The 14,870-nt window shown below is 43.5% G+C and overlaps 1 pseudogene; it reads right to left on the reverse strand.

Annotated features, from left to right (window-relative positions):
* Window positions 1-11,873: 11,873 nt before the first annotated feature.
* LOC115104096 (gap junction gamma-1 protein-like) overlaps window positions 11,874-14,870 on the reverse strand; it is a 49,385-nt pseudogene continuing 46,388 nt past the window's right edge.

Consider the following 14,870-nt stretch of genomic DNA (forward strand, 5'->3'; position numbering starts at 1 on the left):
AATACACCATAATGTCAAAGTGCAATTATATTTTTTAGACATTGTTACAAATTTAATACAAATTAATAGCTGAAATCTCTTGAGTGAATAAGTATGCAACCCATTTGTTATGAAAAGACAAAGTAAATTCAGAAGTAAAAATGTGCATAACAAGTCACATAATATGTTGCATGAGGGTAGGCAACAACATCTCCTCCCCGCTGATCCTCAACACGGGGGCCCCACAAGGGTGCGTTCTGAGCCCTCTCCTGTACTCCCTGTTCACCCACGACTGCGTGGCCACGCACGCCTCCAACTCAATCATCAAATTTGCGGACGACACAACAGTGGTAGGCTTGATTACCAACAACGACGAGACAGCCTACAGGGAGGAGGTGAGGGCCCTCGGAGTGTGGTGTCAGGAAAATAACCTCACACTCAACGTCAACAAAACTAAGGAGATGATTGTGGACTTCAGGAAACAGCAGAGGGAACACCCCCCTATCCACATCGATGGAACAGTAGTGGAGAGGGTAGCAAGTTTTAAGTTCCTCGGCATACACATCACAGACAAACTGAATTGGTCCACTCACACTGACAGTCGTGAAGAAGGCGCAGCAGCGCCTCTTCAACCTCAGGAGGCTGAAGAAATTCGGCTTGTCACCAAAAGCACTCACAAACTTCTACAGATGCACAATCGAGAGCATCCTGGCGGGCTGTATCACCGCCTGGTACGGCAACTGCTCCGCCTCAACCGTAAGGCTCTCCAGAGGGTAGTGAGGTCTGCACAATGCATCACCGGGGCAAACTACCTGCCCTCCAGGACACCTACACCACCCGATGTTACAGGAAGGCCATAAAGATCATCAAGGACATCAACCACCCGAACCACTGCCTGTTCACCCCGCTATCATCCAGAAGCCGAGGTCAGTACAGGTGCATCAAAGCTGGGACCGAGAGACTGAAAAACAGCTTCTATCTCAAGGCCATCAGACTGTTAAACAGCCACCACTAACATTGAGTGGCTGCTGCCAACACACTGTCATTGACACTGACCCAACTCCAGCCACTTTAATAATGGGAATTGATGGGAAATGATGTAAATATATCACTAGCCACTTTAAACAATGCTACCTTATATAATGTTACTTACCCTACATTATTCATCTCATATGCATACGTATATACTGTACTCTACATCAGCGACTGCATCCTTATGTAATACATGTATCACTAGCCACTTTAACTATGCCACTTTGTTTACTTTGTCTACATACTCATCTCATATGTATATAATGTACTCGATACCATCTACTGTATGCTGCTCTGTACCATCACTCATTCATATATCCTTATGTACATATTCTTTATCCCCTTACACTGTGTATAAGACAGTAGTTTTGGAATTGTTAGTTAGATTACTTGTTGGTTATCACTGCATTGTCGGAACTAGAAGCACAAGCATTTCGCTACACTCGCATTAACATCTGCTAACCATGTGTATGTGACAAATAACATTTGATTTGATTTGATTTGATTTGTGCAATAATAGTGTTTAACAGGATTTTTGAGTGACTACCACATCTCTGTACCTCACACATACAATTATCTGAATTTCAAAGACAGATTCAACCACAAAGACCAGGGAGGTTTTCCAATGCACCGCAAATGGGTAGATAAAAAATCAGACATTGAATATCCTTTTGAGGATGATGATAATTAATAATTACACTTTGGATGGCATATCAATACACCCTGTCACTACAAAGATACAGGGGTCCTTCCTAACTCAGTTGCCAGAGAGGAAAGAAACCGCTCAGGGATTTCAACATGAGGCCAATGGTGACTTTTAAAACAGTTACAGAGTTTAATGGCTGTGATAGGAGAAAACCAAGGATAGATCAACAACTTTGTAGTTACTCCACAATACAAACCTAAATGACAGAGCTTGTACAGAATAAAAATATTCCCAAATATGCATCCTGTTTGCAATAAGGCATTAAAGTAAAACTGCAAAAAATGTGGCAAAGAAATGAACTTTATGTCCTGAATACAAAATGTTATGTTTGGGGCAAATCCAACACAACACATGACTGAGTACCACTCTTCATATTTTCAAGTATGGTGGTGGCTGTATCATGTTCTTGGTATGCTTGACATCAGCAAGGACTGGGGAGTTTTTTTTAGGATAAAAATAAATGGAATATAGCTAAGCACAGGCAAAATCCTAGAGGAAAACCTTGTTCAGTCTGCTTTCCAACAGACACTGGGAGAAAATTCACCTTTCAGCAGGACAATAACCTAAGAGTTGCTTACCAAGACAATATTGAATGTTCCTGGGTGGCCTAGTTACAGTTTTGACTTAAATCGTCTTGAAAATGTATAACAAGACTTGAAAATGGGTGTCTAGCAATGATCAACAACCAACTTGACATAGCTCAAATAATTTTTTAAGAATAATGTGCAAATATTGCACAATCCAGGTGTGCAAAGCTCTTAGAGACTAACCCAGAAAGACTCACAGCTGTAATCGCTGCCAAAGGTGATTCTAACATGCATTCACTCAGGGGTGTGAAATATTTAATCCACTTTGAATTCAGGTTGTAACAAAACAAAACGTGTAATAAGCCAAGGGGTAAGAATACTTTCCGAAAGCACTGTGTAACACACCGGACAGTTTTTCTTCCTTTAGGACCCCTCACTGGCACATTTTCTGCCTCGAGGCCCCCACATCGGCCCATTTTTTTCCTTGAGGCCCCTAATGTTAGCCAGATAATGATCATTTTGCACAAAGTTAGATAGGCCCACTGGGCTAAAAATGGACCAGCCCATCTGGCATTTGCCTGGAATGCTAGATGGCCAGTCCACCCCTGCGTGAACATACACATGAACACAAATCCAAACCACACAGCCATAGGGCACCCCAGACCGTACTGACTGATGCTCAGATGTGGAACAGATGGGGGCCTCAGCCTTCCTTCTCTCTGAGATGGCCCCTATACTGTACCTCCTGGGACCGGGTCACACTGAGGGTCTGCTGGCTGGGGCCACATAGAGACAGCTGCCCCCTACTGGACACAGCTTATACAGGATACATCCCAAATGGCACCCTAAAAGTAGTGCACTATATTGGGTATAGGGTGCCATTTGGGACGCATTCATAGACTCTGGAACCTATAGAGCCACCATAGAGCCTCTACAGACCCTGTACGGGCCCCTAACACACCCAGGTGCTCTGAACCCAGTCTGGGCCTTTCATTTTCTCTGTGGCATTTAGACTATATACTCTACCCAGTTTGATTTCAAAGAGGGGCCCAGCTCTCCCCCTGCCTCTTTTTAAGGGTCATTCTTGAATTGCGGTGGTAAATGCTGCCCCTTGATTTTGGCACCATGTTTAAACAAAAACACGACAAAACATGACAAATAATACATTTTCAGTTTAATTTAACTGTTATTAAATATCAAAACATATGTAAGTCCTTACTGCAACACATTTATTTGTATGCATTGTAGAAACTACTAGGGGCTAGCAAATGGGCTTTTCCCACTAGGGATGTATAGAGGTGATGTTTTAGGTATTTAGAGATATCTATCTATTATTTTGAATGCTAGACAGTGATCAAAAGTATATATATTGAAAATATTGTATAGATCAATAAAAACAATTGTACAAGTATAATGTGTGTCCCTCAGTTGATTATTATTTGAGCCCCTTTTTCCTGCCAATTTGAATCTTATCTCATCTCTGCAACTCCCCAATGAGTTCGGGATGCAAAGGTCGAGTCATGCGTCCTCCGAAACATGCGCTTCTTAACCCCCTCGTTTAACCCAGAAGCCAGCCATGCCAATGTGTTGGAGGAAACACTGTTCAACTGACAACTGAAGTCAGCTTGCAGGCGCCCGGCCTCTAGCACTGCGATACAGTGCCTTAGAACGGTGCGCCACTCGGCAGGCCTGTCCCTTAGTTTTATGTCACTGGTGTTACCACCTTTAAAATCACTGATTACAAAGATATCAAGGACTGTGTTATGCTGCATTCACGTGCTAGTCGGAAGTCGGAAACTCTGACATTTCCGACTTGTTAACAACTGTTTGAACACGGCACATGTATAACTACAACCAGTTAGCAAGTCAGACATTTCAGAGTTTCCTTGTTTCCGACTAGCACGTGAATGTGGCATAAGTCAATTTAAATTAAGGGAAATAACATTGTGAGTAAAATGATTATTCATATCACTTTAGTAAATCGTTTTTTTAAATGATTAGGTTTGAGCACTTGTGGCCTCCATTTCAGAAAATCCTAATTTACCAAAAATGTCTCATTGGTGTCACCATCATTGGTTACTACTCCTACTGGTGTCACAATGTCATCATAATGTTAAAAATTATTTAAAGTTATTAAGACACCATAGTAGTTGATTCAGAATGGGAAAATGTACATTCATTTTTTTTTAAATATTTAGAAAAATCACGTTTGTTATTTTTTAAATGCCACCGTAATTGAAGAATGACCCTTAAAGTAACTGAAACTAAATGAATCAAAATGGAAAAAAAGCTTTTTTCCTACTGTGCTGAATTTAATGTGGGCTGATTGCCTTGAACAAGAAAAGGGAAGTGAGAGATTGACAATAAAGAGCATCAAGGACCTCAGTTAACTGAGCCATGGCCTGTTCACCCCGCTACCATCTAGAAGGCGGAGACAGTACAGTTGTGTCAAAGCTGGGACAGAGAGACTGAAAAACAGCTTCTATCTCCAGGCCATTAGACTGTTACTAGCCGGCTAACACTCAGTACTGTATCCTACACCTTAGATGCTGCTGCCCTATGTACAGTGCATTCTGAAAATATTCAAACCCCTTGACTTTTTCCACATTTTGTTACGCTACATACAGCCTTATTCATCAATCTAAACACAATACCCCATAATGACAAAGCAAACAGTTAAGATTTTTTTTGCAAGTGTATAAAAAATAAAAAACTTAAATATTGCATTTACATAAGTATTCAGACCCTTTACTCAGTGCTTTTTTGAAGCACCTTTGGCAGCGATTGCAGCCTTGAGTGTTCTTGGGTATGACGCTACAAGCACCTGTATTTGGGGAGATCCTCCCATTCTTCTCTACAGATTCTCTCAAGCTCTGTCAGGTTGGGTGGGGAGTGTTGCTGCATAGCTATTTTCAGGTCTCTCCAGAGATGTTCGATCAGGTTCAAGTCCGGGTTCTGGCTGGGCCACTCAAGGACAATCAGAGACTTGTCCCGAAGCCACTCCTGCTTTGTCTTGGCTGTGTGCTTAGGGTTGTTGTCCTGTTGGAAGGTGAACCTTCGCCTCAGTCTGAGGTCCTGAGCGCTCTGGAGCAGGATTTCATCAATAATCTCTCTGTACTTTGCTCCGTTCATCCACCACCATGCTTCACCGTAGGGATGGTGCCAGTTTTCCTCCATTTGTGACACTTGGCATTCAGGCCAAAGAGTTCAATCTTGGTTTCATCAGACCAGAGAATCTTGTTTCTTGTTGTGCCTTTTACTGAGGAGTGGCTTCCGTCTGGACAGTCTACCATAAAGGCCTGATTGGCGGAGTGCTGCAGATATGGTTGTCCTTCTGGAAGGTTTTCCCATCTCTACAGAGGAACTCTGAAGCTCTGTCCGAGTGATCATCGGGTTCTTGGTCACCTCCCTGACCAAGGCCCTGCTCCCCCGATTGCTCAGTTTGGCCAGTCGGCCAGCTCTAGGAAGAGTCTTGGTGGTTCCAAACTTCTTTCCATTTAGGAATGATGGAGGCCGCTGTGTTCTTGGGGACCATTTTCTTGCACCCTTCTCCAGATCTGTGCCTCGACACAATCCTGTCTCGGCGCTCTACGGACAATTCCTTTGACCTCATGGCTTGGCTTTGGCTCTGACATGCACTGTCAACTGTGTACCTTTCCGAGTCTCATAGCAAAGGGTCTGAATACTTATGTAAATAAGGTATTCATGTTTTTTATACTTAATACATTTGGAAAAAAAATGAAAAAACGTTAACTTTGTCATTATGGGGTATTGTGTGTAGATTAATGAGGATTGTTATTTATTTAATCCATTTTAGAATGAGGCTGTAATGTAACAAAATTAGGAAAAAGGGAAGTGCACTGTATATAACAAATGCACTGTATATAGACAGGTATGTGCTTTTCCAAATCATGTCCAATCCATTGAATTTACCACAGGTGGTCATGTTGTAGAAACATCTCAAGGACGATCAATGGGAACAGGATGCGCCTGAGCCTCAATTTCAAGTCTCATAAGGCTGTAATGAAACATAATGGGGAGAAAGGGATCTGTAAACTTTCCCTATGCACTGTAGATAGTCATGGAACACTGGTCACTTGAAATCATGTTTACACACTGTTTTTCCCACTTCATATGTACAGTTGAAGTCGGAAGTTTACATAGGTTGGAGTCATTGAAGCTCGTTTTTCAACCACTCCACAAATTTCTTGTTAACAAACTATAGTTTTGGCAAGTCGGTTAGGACATCTACTTTGTGCATGACACAAGTCATTTTTCCAACAATTGTTTACAGACAGATTTTTTCACTTATCACTGTATCACAAATTCCAGAAAATGATGTCATGGCTTGAGAAGCTTCTGATAAGTCAATTGGAGGTGTACCTGTGGATTAATTTCAAGGCCTACCTTCAAACTCAGTGCCTCTTTGCTTGACATCATGGGAAAATCAAAAGAAATCAGCCAAGACCTAAGAAAAAAATTGTGGACCTCCAGAAGTCTGGTTCATCCTTGGGAGCAATTTCCAAATGCCTGAAGGTACCACATTCATCTGTACAAACAATAGTATGCAAGTATAAACACCATGGGACCACGCAGCTGTCCTACCGCTCAGGAAGGAGACGCGTTCTGTCTCCTAGAGATGAACGTACTTTGGTGCGAAAAGTGCAAATCGATCCCAGAACAACAGCAAAGGACCTTGTGAAGATGCTGGAGGAAACAGGTACAAAAGTATCTATATCCACAGGTAAATGAGTCCTATATCGACATAACCTGAAAGTCCTCTCAGCAAGGAAGAAGCCACTGCTTCAAAACCGCCATAAAAAGCTTGTACTTTTTGGAGAAATGTCCTCTGGTCTGATGAAACAAAAATAGAACTATTTGGCCATAATGACCATCATGATGTTTGGAGGAAAAAGGGGGAGGCTTGCAAGCCAAAGAACACCATCCCTACTGTGAAGCACGGGGGTGGCAACATCAGGTTGTGGGGGTGCTTTGCTGCAGGAAGGACTGGTGCACTTCACAAAATAGATGGCATCATGAGGCAAGGGAAATTATGTGGTTATATTGAAGCAACATCTCAAGACATCAGACAGGAAGTTAAAGCTTGGTTGCAAATGGGTCTTCCAAATGGACAATGACACCAAGCATACTTCCAAAGTTGTGGCAAAATGGCTTAAGGACAACAAAGTCAAGGTATTAGAGTGGCCATCACAAAGCCCTGACCTCAATCCCATAGAAAATTTGTGGGAAGAACTGAAAAAGCGTGTGCAAGCAAAGAGGCCTACAAACCTGACTCAGTTACACCAGCACTGTCAGGAGGAATGGGCCGGAATTCACCCAACCTATTGTGAGAAGCTTGTGGAAGGCTACCCGAAACGTTTGGCCCAAGTTAAAGAATTTAAAGGCAATGCTACCAAATACTAATTGAGTGTATGTAAACTTCTGATCCACAGGGAATGTGATGAAAGAAATATAAGCTGAAATAAATCATTCTCTCTACTATTATTCTGACATTTCACATTCTTAAAATAAAGTGGTGATCCTAACTGACCTAAGACAGGGAATTTTTACTAGGATTAAATGTCAGGAATTGTGAAAAACTGAGTTTAAATGTATTTGGCTAAGGTGTATGTAAACTTCCGACTTCAACTGTAACTACTGCTGTACACACCGATTCTATTCATATACTGTCCATAATGTCTATACACATATACAGTATATTGATAGTCTGACATTGATCGTTGTGATATTTCTTAATTCGTTTCTTAATTTTTGTTGTGTGTATTGTTTTGTATTGTCAGGTATTACTACACTGTTGGAGCTAGAAACACAAGCATTTTGCGGCAACTGCGTCAACATCGGCAAAATATGTGTATGCGACCAATAAAATTTGATTTGATTTCATTGGGCGGTTGATATAACTCACCTGCGAATTGCTGGGATCAGAGCAGAGTGAGCAGTTGCCTGGCATCCATGCCAATCAGCCAATCACTGCCAGAGGAGAAGCTGACTGGACGGAGTACATCCTGTCATTTGTGCCTGCCTTATCACCATGGACACTGAACATGTGCAATAGAATATAGGATTATTACTTACAGGGAGTGCTTTTTTCTTTCATTTGAATTGGTTACTATAGGTTATGAAGTACTGTTAGTTTACATAGGCTAGTGAGATTTAAGAGAGGCCTATCAGGAGAAAGGTCTACCCATAATAAACCAACACTACAACTAGGACAGAAAGAGCAGGATTATTAGTCCTAAAATTGGGAAAAGATTTGTCCGTTTCTCCCCCATTCCAAAAACCCGTCATGCTCTTATACACACAGTTGGTCAGCACTCACTACTTTTTTAGTAAGACACAGACCAGGGCCGGTATTTACAAAGCGTCTCAGAGTAGTAATGCTGGTCTTCAGTGTACAAAACATTAAGAATACCTTCCTAATATCTCAGTGTACACAACATGAAGAATTACCTTCACCCCTCCCCCCATTTTGCCCTCATAACAGCCACAATTCATCAGGGCGTGGACTCTTCAAGGTGTTGAAAGCGTTCCACGGGGATGCTGACTCCAATGCTTCCCACAGTTCTGTCAAGTTGACCGTATGTGCTTTGGATGGTGGACCATTCTTGATACATGCGGGAAACTGTTGAGCATGAAAATCCCAAAATTCGCTGCTGTTCTCGACACAAACCGGTGCGCTTGGCACCTACTACCATAACCTGTTCAAAGGCACTCAAATATTTGATCTTGCCCATTCACTCTCTGAATGGCACACATACACAATCCATGTCTCAATTGTCTCAAGGCTTAAAACTCCTTCTTGACCCAGTCTCATCCACTTCACCGACACTGATTCAAGTGGGATTAATAACGGATCATAACTTTCACCTGGATTCAGCTGGTCAGTCTATGTCATGGAAAGAGCAGGTGTTCATAATGTGTTGTACACAGAGTGTAATTACAATCTAAAAGGCCAAACTGATCTCAGATCAACACTCCAACCCTGAGATGATTTCTGAATATGGGCCCAGAAGTTTTCTACATTGCAAATACGAGTCTATTTCCATACAAGGATACATTTGGCAATTGTATTTTTTATTTTACACATCAACAACATGATACACAACTACTGTACCTATAAAAAATATATTATCTTTATCATTTGAAGGCAATAAAATAACCAATTCTAGAAGATGTCTGTAAATACAATCTTTTGTTAATTTTAGAAATCTTTATTGAAGAAAAAAAAAGGTTGAAAAACACGACTGGTCAGAAAAACACACAAAAAAACAATTTCACCTCTTGCTACATTAGACCTCCCAAAACACACCAAAACACACCAAAACACACCAAAACACACCAAAACACACTTAGACATAATTTTAAAAAACAGAGACTTTTACAAAAAATACAAAGGATTGGTCATACACATGTTCTTCTCCTCTGTGATTCAGGTAGCATGGCCACAGTATTCCTTGGCAAAGCTACATCACAACCTGGCTGCATAGTAGCCCAACGTTGTCTTGGCAATGGCGGTGACGCTGCCTTCATCACACGGACAGTGTTTGGTCTCTAAAGCCTCATCCCAAATGGCACCCTATTCCCTATATATTGCAGTACTTTTGCCCGGGGTCCATGGGGAATAGGGTGCAATTTAGGACACAGCCTATATGGCAGTTCAGAGAAATACTTGGACAGAGGAGAACAGAGAGGAAGATCATCAACACTACCTAGCTTAGAGAGCTGTTTTTATTCCAGCCTTGTTGGTCTCGGATAGAACATTTGTACGGAAGACTCTTGTAAGGAAGAGGTTGAAAAGGAAACAGTGGGCTACTGTGTAACCGGAGAGACTAACTTCAGGTGTTTGGAATGCTGGGTGATCATTGGTAACTCAGAATTAGTAAGTACTAGTAAGATACCAAATTAAAGTAAGCAATATCGTACTAAGGGGATGATAAATCCTTAGTTTAAAAGCTGTACCACTAGGGGGCACTCAATAACCAGACAGATGCCAACCCAGTACTGAGAGACCGTACACAGGTCCAAACTGGAGAGAACTAGAGACGGAGAAAATAAAGTGAAAAGATTGCAGGTTTACAGAGGGAGTTGTCAATAAATGGTATTAATTCATGATGAGAATAATTGATTCTCATACACATTGTGAAGGAGGGGGAACTCTTCACCAGACTCCGTCTACATCAACCATATCGCTGACCACTTTCATCTGATCAAGCCATGAACTGTCCCTCCACCTGGAAGATGCATGCACTCAAAGACTTGGCCTGGGTCAAATATCAAGTCCCACACACTACACATCAGTGACCTTGGAGAGAAAATAGATACACAATAGCCTTCAGGGAAGGTGAACATACACATTATGATTGACCTTTTCATTATTAACCCTGCATTATGAAGTCATTGCATTACGAAGTCATTGCATTATGAAGTCATTGCATTATGATGCCATTGCATTATGAAGTCATTGCATTATGATGCCATTGCATTATGAAGTCATTGCATTATGATGCCATTGCATTATGAAGTCATTGCATTATGAAGTCATTGCATTATGATGCCATTGCATTATGAAGTCATTGCATTATGATGCCATTGCATTATGAAGTCATTGCATTATGATGCCATTGCATTATGAAGTCATTGCATTATGAAGTCATTGCATTATGATGCCATTGCATTATGAGGTCATTGCATTATGATGCCATTGCATTATGAAGTCATTGCATTAATGAAGTCATTGCATTATGATGTCATTGCATTATGATGTCATTGCATTATGAAGTCATTGCATTATGATGCCATTGCATTATGATGTCATTGCATTATGAAGTCTTGCATTATGATGCCATTGCATTATGATGTCATTGCATTATGAAGTCATTGCATTATGAAGTTATTGCATTATGAAGTCATTGCATTATGATGCCATTGCATTATGATGTCATTGCATTATGATGCCATTGCATTATGATGTCATTGCATTATGAAGTCATTGCATTATGAAGTCATTGCATTATGATGCCATTGCATTATGAAGTCATTGCATTATGATGCCATTGCATTATGAAGTAATTGCATTATGATGCCATTGCATTATGAAGTCATTGCATTATGATGCCATTGCATTATGAAGTCATTGCATTACGAAGTCATTGCATTATGATGTCATTGCATTATGAAGTCATTGCATTATGATGCCATTGCATTATGATGTCATTGCATTATGAAGTCATTGCATTATGATGCCATTGCATTATGAAGTCATTGCATTATGATGCCATTGCATTATGAAGTCATTGCATTATGATGCCATTGCATTATGAAGTCATTGCATTATGAAGTCATTGCATTATGATGCCATTGCATTATGAAGTCATTGCATTATGATGCCATTGCATTATGATGTCATTGCATTATGAAGTCATTGCATTATGATGCCATTGCATTATGAAGTCATTGCATTATGATGTCATTGCATTATGAAGTCATTGCATTATGAAGTCATTGCATTATGAAGCCATTGCATTATGCCATTGCATTATGAAGTCATTGCATTAGTCATTGCATTATGAAGTCATTGCATTATGATGCCATTGCATTATGAAGTCATTGCATTATGATGCCATTGCATTATGAAGTCATTGCATTATGAAGTCATTGCATTATGAAGTCATTGCATTATGATGCCATTGCATTATGATGTCATTGCATTATAAAGTAATTGTTTTCAACTGTCTTTGTATTACGATGTCGTTCAATGCATTATGATGTCCATTCATTCTGATGCCAATGTATTACGAAGCCTGTGACTTTGCAGAAATTCAGCCCGACACATTAGCTTGATCGAAATCTGGAATGGAAATCAGGATCACCAAGAGAATGGACGGGATATAAATAAATGGATCAGAAAATGTTAAAAAAAAGATGATGATAACGATAGAGTCATTTTTTCTCAGCCCAATATCCTTTGGAAGACTTGCCTGGCTGCCCAGAATGATCCGGTCAAACGCTACGCCACGCCCACGGATGTTAGTTCCTTCGCCTCAATGAGTCTGGATCGGAGTACCCTTCACCGAATGTAAACACATTCGAGGCCATCTGATTGGTCCAGAAACCGATGGGTTTGGCCAGAGTCAGAACACAAGTGGGTAAAGCAGCGCCCATGGACTCCGATTGGTTAGAGACGATCCAATCACTGGTGACTTGGTTTTGTACAATGCCCCATGTGCCCTTCGTCACCACAAACGACTTCAATGATGGCAGGCTCAGACTAAAGTATGCACCAAACTACAGAATCATTTAGTGTGAGTCGTCAGGCTACTGGAAGATGGGGACAGTAGGAAGACAACAGAGAACAAGTGTCTGCTTCAGAATTGGAAGAGTTCAGAAACACTAGAGACTGTTTCAGAGAGTTGTGTCGGGGTGTTTTAGGTTAGACAGCGACAGCCCAGACAAACAACTGCCTGCTGCAAAATCACTAATGCTCCTGACACACCTGTCCACACTGACATACTACTACTGTAGGCTAGTCTCCTCTAGCTTGTGGGATTTTTTTAAAGGCACAACATGGTGTTGAAATATCCACAGAAAGACAACATGACATCCCACTACCTCAGCCCTCCGTTCAGGGCCGGTCCTGGAGTTTTCGGGGCCACCCCTTCCCTCAATGACACATACTCTACAGGGATATGGGGCTCCGTCAGTGCTGGTGTGTGTGTGTTGTGTTGTGTTGTGTTGTGTTGTGTTGTGTTGTGTTGTGTTGTGTTGTGTTGTGTTGTGTTGTGTTGTGTTGTGTTGTGTTGTGTGTGTGTGTGTGTGTGTGTGTGTGTGTGTGTGTGTGTGTGTGTGTGTGTGTGTGTGTGTGTGTGTGTGTGTGTTTGTGTGTGTGTGTGTGTGTGTTCAAATCCACACAGAAGGCTTGCCCACCCCTGACTTGCCACTACTGCTGCTGCTTCCAGTCCCTTCTCCACTGCTGCCCCCCTTGCCGTGTTTGAAGCGGTGCTTGCGCTCCTTGTGAGGCTGTGGCTGGGCCTGGGTGATGTTGCTTTGGGGCTTGTCATCATGGTTGTCCCCCAGGTGTTCCTCTGCCCTGTGCTGCTGGCTGTAGGCCTGGATGGCTGCCTCTAGCTGGTCATGGGCATGCAGGATCATGTCCTTGTTGAGGGCCACGCGGGACTCTCCTCCCGTGGGGAAATTGTCCTCGTTGCTCCCAAACTGCTGCTGCTCCTCCTGGGCAATGTTGGCCCGGTTCTGTTTGCACGCCATCTTGGTGTTGCTCAAGTCCGTGTAGGGGATCTGCTCCGGCTTCACCACGATGTTGTAGCCCGGTGGAGCCGACGGGGCGTTCCACGAGAACGGGTACCCCACGTAGTCAGCACCCCCGTCCCCCACCACCCCTCCCCCCGTGCCCGGCTCTGGGACTGGCACCCCCACGGAGACCCCCACGCTGGGTCCCAGCAGCCCCAGCTGGTACTCGTCCTCCTGGGGTGGGCAGCGGCGACGGCGGAGGATGTCACAGATGGTCCCGATGCCCAGGTGCAGCATCTCCCACACGTTGAGGGTGAGGCAGAGCACCGTGACGCCGTACATGATGCGCAGGAAGATGGTCTTCTCCGTGGGCCGCGACACGAAGCAGTCCACGCTGTGGGGGCAGGGCTTGAAGGAGCACACGAACACGGGAATGACGCGGAAGCCGTACAGCAGGTATTGGCCCGCCAGGAAGCTCGCCTCCAGCGCCGTGCGAGTCACCAGCTGCAGCACGTAGATACGCATCAGCCCGTCACCCTGGATACGCCGCCGCCCGTCATGGCGTACCTTGGGCTTGGGCCGTGGGGCTAGTGGGTCGACCCGGCGAGGGGGCTCGGGCTCAGGCACCTCGTAGATCATAGGGTCATCCTCTTGGTCCTGGTCCTGGTCCTCCTCTATACCCCGGTGCTGCCGCGCCCGAAGCAGATCTTCCTGGGCCTCCGATGGGTGTATCCCCCTCCACCCCCTCCCCCTGTCTCAGTGGCCACCCCTCCCCCGCCCTTGTCCAGCTGGGCGATCTTGTTGACGGCGTAGCCCATGTACATGAGAGATGGCATGGCCACCAGGATGATCTGGAAGACCCAGAAGCGGACGTGCGATAGTGGCGCAAAGGCGTCGTAGCAGACGTTCTCGCAGCCCGGCTGGCCCGAGTTGCAGACGAACTTGCTCTGCTCGTCGTAGTAGATGGACTCTCCCCCGACGGCAGTGAGGACGATGCGGAAGACGACAAGCACGGTGAGCCACAGCTTCCCCACGAAGGTGGAGTGGTTGTGGATCTCCTCCAGCAGCCGCGTGAGGAAGCTCCAGCTCATTATGTCACTGGACAGTGGGGCAGACAGGGTCCCGCACTCACCTGCTCACAGACTCTACACACACACAGAGAAAGAGAGAACGAGAGAACGAGTGTGAGTGAGAGTGTGAGAGAGAGATGAAGACAGAGGGAGAGAGGGAGTGATGAAGACAGGGGGATGAGAGAGGGAGAGAGAGGGAGAGAGAGAAAGAGAAAATTAGTCAATTATGAAAGGAGATTATACACAACATACTGTCTACCAACATGTCTCAAATATGTTGAAGGAAGCAAA

The sequence above is a fragment of the Oncorhynchus nerka genome, linkage group LG21 (assembly GCF_034236695.1).
Source record: "Oncorhynchus nerka isolate Pitt River linkage group LG21, Oner_Uvic_2.0, whole genome shotgun sequence".
NCBI lineage: Eukaryota > Metazoa > Chordata > Actinopteri > Salmoniformes > Salmonidae > Oncorhynchus > Oncorhynchus nerka.